At 36.6% G+C, this 7967-nt stretch overlaps 1 protein-coding gene across 1 annotated transcript in view; it reads right to left on the bottom strand.

Annotated features, from left to right (window-relative positions):
* LOC111239567 (zinc finger protein 618-like) overlaps window positions 1–6529 on the bottom strand; it is a 28729-nt gene extending 22200 nt beyond the window's left edge. Inside the window, exon 1 of the mRNA XM_022769467.1 lies at window positions 6216–6529. The gene's annotated coding sequence lies outside the window, so the exon portion shown is untranslated. The remainder of the gene's footprint in view (window positions 1–6215) is intronic.
* Between the last annotated feature and the right edge of the window lie 1438 nt (window positions 6530–7967).

Raw genomic sequence — 7967 nt, forward strand, 5'->3', positions numbered from 1 at the left:
CAATGGGCAGTATCACCAGTGGTATACAGTCCACAACACTATACTGAACACTGAGCACTCATTCTGCCCTGTGAAAACAAAAGTGATATCCACAAAAATAAATAGCACCTGCAAATGAAAGGGATTCCATTTTAACATTTTCTGACTCATGGAGAAAGAGATGGTGTAATTACATTATAGCAGTGAATTTGTTAACCAAAATAAATACAACTGCTCCAGGATAGCAGTAGTTCGGGTTCAGCCTTGAGCCAGTTTTCTCTGCAGGCAAGTTTGCTCAATGTATACAGGGAATTTAAATTAGGCCCGTTTTTCATTTTTACTAGACTGACAAACTTAACGACTGGACTGTTTTTTTTTTTGTTGTTTTTTTTTAACAAGCCTTTTTAAAAAATAAATGGGTATGTTTTTACAACCTTTCTTCCTAATGAAAATGCTCTGCAAAATGTGTATTTCTGGGGAAATTTAACAGTGAGTCACAAAAATACAGTAAAAGCCCAGCTTCTCTGTCTCAGCGCTTTTTTTCAAAACATAGCCTAAGGGAAGCAATTTCAAAGTCAACACCACTGGTATTTGGCGGTGTTCTGGCAGAACTTACACTGGCATGAAAATTTTCTACCGTGACAAGTCTAATCCCTCACACATACAAAAAGCAATGTGTCATCATTGTTCTGTTATGTATGATAGAGTAAAGGCTGTCTGTCAGCTTAAATTCTAGTCAAAACAAATGAGGACAGCACAAATGTAGTGACTCAACTTTGATGCATTTATCATTTGTTTATAAATTATTAACACTAACGGAAATGCATTGATCATGTCACTATGGGATTGAAACAATTGAATAGAGTTCGTCAAGGCCGCTCAGTAAAAGTCATAGGCTTTTTTAACACCAATACCAATCACAAATTCAAACTTCACTTGGACCAACTGATACAATAACAATCAGCGACTGGTTCCTTTTCTTAAATTGTTTTTGTTTTTTTCACACAGTTCCAACATAAGAGGCCTAAATAAGTTAGTGTTACCATACCCACTATTCGAACATACTATCACATTCCTTTCTATTACATTGCATTCACTTGAGAGAAAAAAATCTGTTTTTCTGAATTAACGAGATCATTATCTCAGAATTCTGAGATATGATGTTGTTAATAGACAAAAACAGGATTTTTCTTTTTTTTTTTTTTTTTAACCTTTTTTCAGAATTCTGAGATAATGATCTGAATCGTTAATTCAGAAAAGCAGAGCAGTTTGTTTTTTGGGTTTTTTTAGAAAACTTTTCTCAGAACTCTGAGATAATGATCTTGTTAAAATAGAGCATGTTTTTTTCCGTAGATTCTATATTGTGCTACTCATTTTTTTTTTTTTTTTTACACAATTGATTGCATCTCATTACCTGTGACACAAAGTAACTTAGTAGATTTACTATCACTAATAATCTCAGTGGCCCCAACAGCATCTGTTTGGGATCCATGGCCATGTTTAAAGGATATAACCCCACTAAACTTCTCACATGGTTTCATTTGAATATTCGTTTGAGCCACAAAGAGGTAAGACTATCGGTTATTTCATAGAAAAAAATTAAAGAAAGGTCCAAAAAACTAAAACAGTTTTGTAAGGCAGAACTTTGTTTTTTCTTCTTTCCTCTTCCATTAATCATCTCATGACCCCACAGATTTATCTGTTGACCCTTAGGAGGGCCCTGACCCCTCAGTTGCAAACAACCGGATACGCAATCATATCTTAATTATAAAAATAGATCCACCTCAACTAGCTACAACAGTACAAGACATTTTGCATTAGTATTAACAATGTAATAATCTCAAACACAATTTTTTAGAGTAGAATGAGAACTTTTCCTTTAGGAAAGGAAAAAATAATAGCTCCATTTGCTTACAACATGCTAATAAAGAATGCCAGAGCTCACTAAGTACTAGCAGCCTGCTGTGTAGCTGACAGGAGTCAGTCGGTGAACTGGAGTCCCACATGGACACACTCCCACAGTGGTCACCAGGGCCATCTTAAGCCTGTGTGGGGCTGGATAGGACCATAAGCTGCCAGCAAAAGCTCTGAGAAGGAGCTCGTGCAGCGAAATCAATGTTGGAGTGACAATTCTTTGCTTGGCTATTTTATAAGTGTTTGTATATCCGCTGGTATCGATTGACTCTTGATTGATCGGAGTATGCCTACTGTGGGGGGAAAACAAATGCATCTCATTGCCTCCTTAAACACTTTAATCACTTTTGCCAACTGTAATCAAATGAAATAATGGCAGGGACACATGCATGCCATGAATTAGATCAACCCTTCGTCATCCATGTAACATTTCCTGTGTAACATTTTGAATGCATACCCCAACTACATGAAATGCCTGTTGTGGCCTGTTTTTCTTCTAATTAAAGTCAAAATGCAAAATTAGCCATCTGGCCTTCTGTTCTCTCATAGTCTGAGGCTTCTGATACACTGTAACCTACAGCACCATGGCAGAACGAAAATATAAACCAGATGCACATTCGCTTGATGTTCCTTACAAATAAAACATAACCTAAACCAACTAAAACAAAAGGCCAACAAAGGAGATAAACACTACAAAAAGACCAGGAAATACAGTTAAATTAAATCATCAAATGTTATTTGCATATCGAGGATCTATAGATAGTATCAGAGTAACAGGCATTAAAGTAAGCAGGTGTAGGTGGCATTGTGATTTATGTCAATGTATTAAACTAGTTTTCTCTTTGTGCTTTGACCCAGCTGTGTTTCAAAATGTCAATGCATGCATATTAACCACAATATATTATATCACTGTACTAAATTTATCTAGGGTTACAGAATAAGGAGGTTAGGCATACAAGGAAAACATCTCTAGGACGTACCTCTGTTCAGAATTCAGCGCTTAGTCGAGGTACTTAAAATAATTGGCCTATATTTGGGCAGTACTGTATCTGCCTTTGCACAATAATGAAGTAAATCAATCACTGTGCTCGGTTAAAGCAAAAAGGCGAATATCTTGTGCTTCTAAGTTAGAGGGATTTTCTTACTTTGAATTGTATCTTACTTTGCCAAAAATCACTGTGCTCTGCATGTTAAGTAGACTAGAATAGAGATTCCAAATATAAAATACAAATTTGTTTAAGGCTCATGAAAATGTTTCCACTCTGGAGGGATTAAAAATAGGAATCAGCTAAAATGGGGGATGGAGGGGGTCACTTCAATCACTGCTTTCACTGCATGTTTGTATTATCCAGAGCAGTCAGTGACTAGGAGCAAGGGCTGACCAAAAACCAGTTTCACACTAAATGTTTTGCCTGCTCTTCCCTGTTTCTTTAATCAAATGCACATTTTCCTGTCCTCTGTAATAAATGTCTTCCAAGATGGTGTATGACCAATGATTTCAAAAAGCAATAATGCAGAGAAATGGATAAACCCCCCGCCCACCCCCCCCCCCCCCACTCCCCCCCAACACACACACAGGATGCTCTGGAAAAAGAAACTGTGTCGTCTAGTAAAATTCCATCAGCATACACTCAAAAACCGCCATAAAAACCTTTTCAATCTATATGTTAATGCCACGAATTAAAATTTAATAACATGAGATATTGAAAAGCAGACGAATTATACAAAAATAAATCCTGAAAGATCAGGCCCCTAAAATTAGAAATTCAGGGCGGCATCCGGTCTGCTGCTAAACCCTTGTAGGCTGGCAGATTAAATTTTTGATGAAAATCAAAATTACACTGCACACTGACGCAGGCGCAGCAAACCTGGCACTATTGTGATTTATGGATTCATTAAACCCGCGGGAGTTTCACCCCTCCCCTTTTCACTCAAAGAAATGAGATTTGCTTTGCTGAAAATTTGTATTTTCAGAAAAGCTATTCAGGCTCTGCTCTACCTTCAGAAAATGGTCAAGGAAAAAAAGAAGCTTCTGTGTACATAACCACTGCACGTAAACAGGCCTAATTTTCATTGCTGCAGCAATTGAACGTCCTTATGCATTATTCATGAAACCAATAAGGTTCATTTTTACAAAGGAAGAGGCAGGAAAAATATGTGCAGAATGCACAGAATTTTTTTAATGCAGCAGCCCCAACCCCTGAAAAGCCTTTCCCTAGAGACTAATTTAAGTGAAGCCATTTTCAGACATTTTCAACATGCCATTAAGAAAATAACAGAACATAAAATCTTCACCATGTTTAAAAAGCATGTATGTTTCTTCAGACATATCTAAGCACAAATCATGAATCTGTAATTGTACATTAACAGAAAAGTATTGGCATGACATCAAAGACAGAAACTGTCTGTTAAACAGCCCTCACCCTATAAGTAGAAAACAAAACCTCTTTACTAAGTTGATGACAATTACAGCAGCAACTATGTTTCAACCACTGTAACCCTCAGTCTGTGATACAATCCCTCACCATCTTGTGTTTATCACAGCCTGGAGGAACAAGTTTCACCTCTCTATCCAAACTATTCGCTCCAAATATCCTCAGTGAAACAAAGCTTTTGTTCATGTACTGACAGACCAGCATTCCTCTTACCTTACTTAAAATGAGAACACTCCCAGAATACAGTTCACATTAACCAAATCAGGGTTTAAGGTGTTTTTCATTGCAACACTGCAGCATTATGCCTGAAAGCTTTATAACTTATTACTTGGTCCTTCAGGTATTCTGCATATAAACATTCCCATCACTAACACGGTAATCCAACCCTATTAAACTCATGACACTGGTTGCCTCTCTCCAGTTTTGTACTTTAACTGAAACTGCTGCATTTAGATAAGACTTTCCGACCAAAGGTCAGAATTTACACCCAGATTTTGCATACCAGCCATACAATTTCCACCGGCTCTTTGAATTCATAAAGATTTGAAGGTCAGCATTAAAATTACCCACAGCAAAATATGGCCTCCACAGTTTCCCTTACATTAAAATAAAAGCAAGCCATGCAAGATGGGAAACTGTTTGGCGTCTGCAGGATTAATATAAACATTAGAGGCACTGGTTGTGATTGTTTTTCCTGCCCTCAAATTATGCTGACTTGGTCTTTCTTCTTCCAGTCCTGTTCAGTTCACTTTGGATAGTTATTTTCCGCTTACACATTTCCAATCTCTAGAAATAAAAGTCCAAATTGTTCCATGTTTACCAAGCAGTAAATTATATGTGTACACATCACAGCACACAAATACACATTCATACAAAAACAAACAAAGAGAAACAGTAAAATTACAGTTGATGTGGATGTTAGATTGAAGAGATACAGGACAGATTTAACAGATATTAGTTTTCTCATCTTTTTTCTCCCATAGTACAATCACATTACAAGATTTCTGTTTTTTTAAAACATGCTTCAACCTTAAGCAAACCAACTGAAGGCTATAGTCATTATGAAGAAAGCCACAGAAAGGGGGGCAGAATTAACATGCACATTGCTTTGAATGCAGTTATTCTAAGGTCATTTTCCATTAATTTGCATGATAAGCACATGGTATAGTGGTTCAATTTTATTTCATTTACTGAATTCCCATAAACTGACATTCAATTCAATAAACAAGTCTCAAAACTAGTCTCATTACAATTTTTTAATTTCTCAAAATGACCGCCTACAGGTGGCGCCAATGACACCTAGATTTAAAATCCTCTGTCTTCCTAAAAATAAAAGTCAAAACGTATTTTGACTAGACGACACTTTTGTGTTTTCTCTTGTCCGTCAATAATGACTAGCAAGCCGTCAAATAAGACCAAAAGTGGCGTTAGTCTCGTGTGACTCTCAGAGGAACAACTCCGGAGCTCTGCTCAAATTTGCAGGAAAATTCACAAAACATGGCTGCAGGAGGTTTTTGTGTTTCAGATTGTTCCTCCCCTCATCGTCCTTCATGTTGCCACTATCGCCTGGTCCCCTTGCTCTATAGGAATATACCCCGTGTTTCTTACCTAGGTGGTGGACAGCCGAACAAACTAGGTGCACAGACGACTAGTCAGCAGTTACACGGAAACTTCATTACGAAAATTCAGTCAAAAAACATCAACAGATTAGGTCTATTTCGGATGGCTTCAGAGCCTGCACCTGGTTTAGTGGCAGGCAATAGTGCAAAGAGACTGCCAGGTCTCGTTTATTACGTAGTGGGAACAGAAACTTAACATCCGCCACTGAAATTTCTCAAATTTAGGATTTCTAAATCAGAAAAAAGAAAACACAGCGGTTTGACATACCTCCAAAAACGATGCAGCTCATGCGAAACAGGCTCTCGCTCCAGAAATCTTCCCTCCCCGACCAGAGGTGACTGCACAACTGCTTCCCCAAAAAAATTGTGAATTAGTTATGAGAAATTCCAAATGTTAAAAATTTTTACTACGGCGTTTTTTTTCCCCCGCGACACGCTACGTTACATTTTAGTAAAGAGTAATGGCGTAATAAATCATGTATTTGCCGAGGTTTTCTCAGTCCGTGCAGGCTCTCCGTTTCTGCCTTGCACACGGGGTTTGTGTTGCGGTTCCTCCTGTGGAAATTTTCGTCCGCCATATACAAGGGCAGATTCCGAAATTGCAGCGCCGGCCTGTGTATTAGCCTACATGAAAAAAAAAGAAAAGAAAAAGGAAAAAAGTCTGGGAAGAAGACAGAAAAAATAGGTTGGACGACCATGAAGTTTCACTGGGAAAAAAGAGACTGGAAATTACGCAGAGGGAAAAATTCTCATGTGAACTGAGAACATTATAATAGCAGACATTACTGCGGCTCCACACTTTAATCTATAAAAGACAATGGGCTGTTTGATTCATGTAGTGGCTTCTGATTAGGTTAATGTTTAATCCCATTTTGTTCATGGACAATTTCTGTGTAAAGCCACCACTGCCTCCTTGTCAGATAAACGTTTATGTTTTGCTGATGTTTCCTGATGTTTTTTATTGTTAAATGGAAAGTTCCAACCCTCCATGAGTTGTTTGTTTCAAAACTGTTCCGCACTATTAGTTCAATGTACGCAATTAAACAAAAATGAAAACTATTCTTACAAGCTATTTCCAAAAAAGAAAAGTGGCAATTAATTCACTAAATCCACTAATGTTAGTTCTGTTCACTCCAGCAGTCTCCACGGTTTGTGTTAATGTTACTTGTTAAGAGCATGTTTTGGTTGGCCAACAAATTTTTATTTCAAAACCCCACTCAGAATTAACAATCTTTTTTTTTCTTTTAAAATACTTCAGGTTTTGTTTCTAGACACAAAAACATATTTAAAGAACTATATTTGGCTTGTCAACTACTAATAATAATAAGTATTTGACATGAATCCAATGTACATGTATAGGCTGTAAGTGAGAAGGTTGACTTACTTTGACTAGATAATATAAATGCAATACAATAAAATATATACAATAAAAATAAAAATAATGTGAAGATTAAGTATGTTCTATTGTTATTATATTATATGTATTATAACATCTCTGATGCAATAAAGCAATATTTTCAATGAGGAGAAACAGTATTAGCCAGCAGTAATGCACTAAATACTGAGAATGTTAAGGCTATTTTGTGCTTTTTCAAGCCTTTTATTCTCTACAATATTCTCATTTATTCAATGGTGAGGATAAGGTGGACCGCAGCTAAGAGGTACTGATTGTCTTTGCCTTCTACATTCAGAGTGTCAAATTGTCCCATTAGGAACCTCTGAAAACCTCTGCATACTTCTCATGAGGGACATTAATGCATATGAAGAATTAATAGATTAATTAATGACCAAATTCATTATTTAATAAATCATCAAAGTAGCCAGCAAATCAATTAATTAATTAATCAATTTGTGATCATTCATTAATTAGTAAATATAGGTTTGAGGTATCAGAACATACAGTCCAATAAATTAAAATCCAGAGTGATTGACACTTTTAAACTGAAAAAAGAGAAATAAAGCTTCAAATGTGAAATTCATTAATTCAGTATTATTTCATCACCTGCTGTCCACCCAGGAT

This window comes from Seriola dumerili, unplaced genomic scaffold (assembly GCF_002260705.1).
Source record: "Seriola dumerili isolate Sdu_G_001 unplaced genomic scaffold, Sdu_1.0 BDQW01003009.1, whole genome shotgun sequence".
NCBI classification, from domain to species: Eukaryota; Metazoa; Chordata; class Actinopteri; order Carangiformes; family Carangidae; genus Seriola; species Seriola dumerili.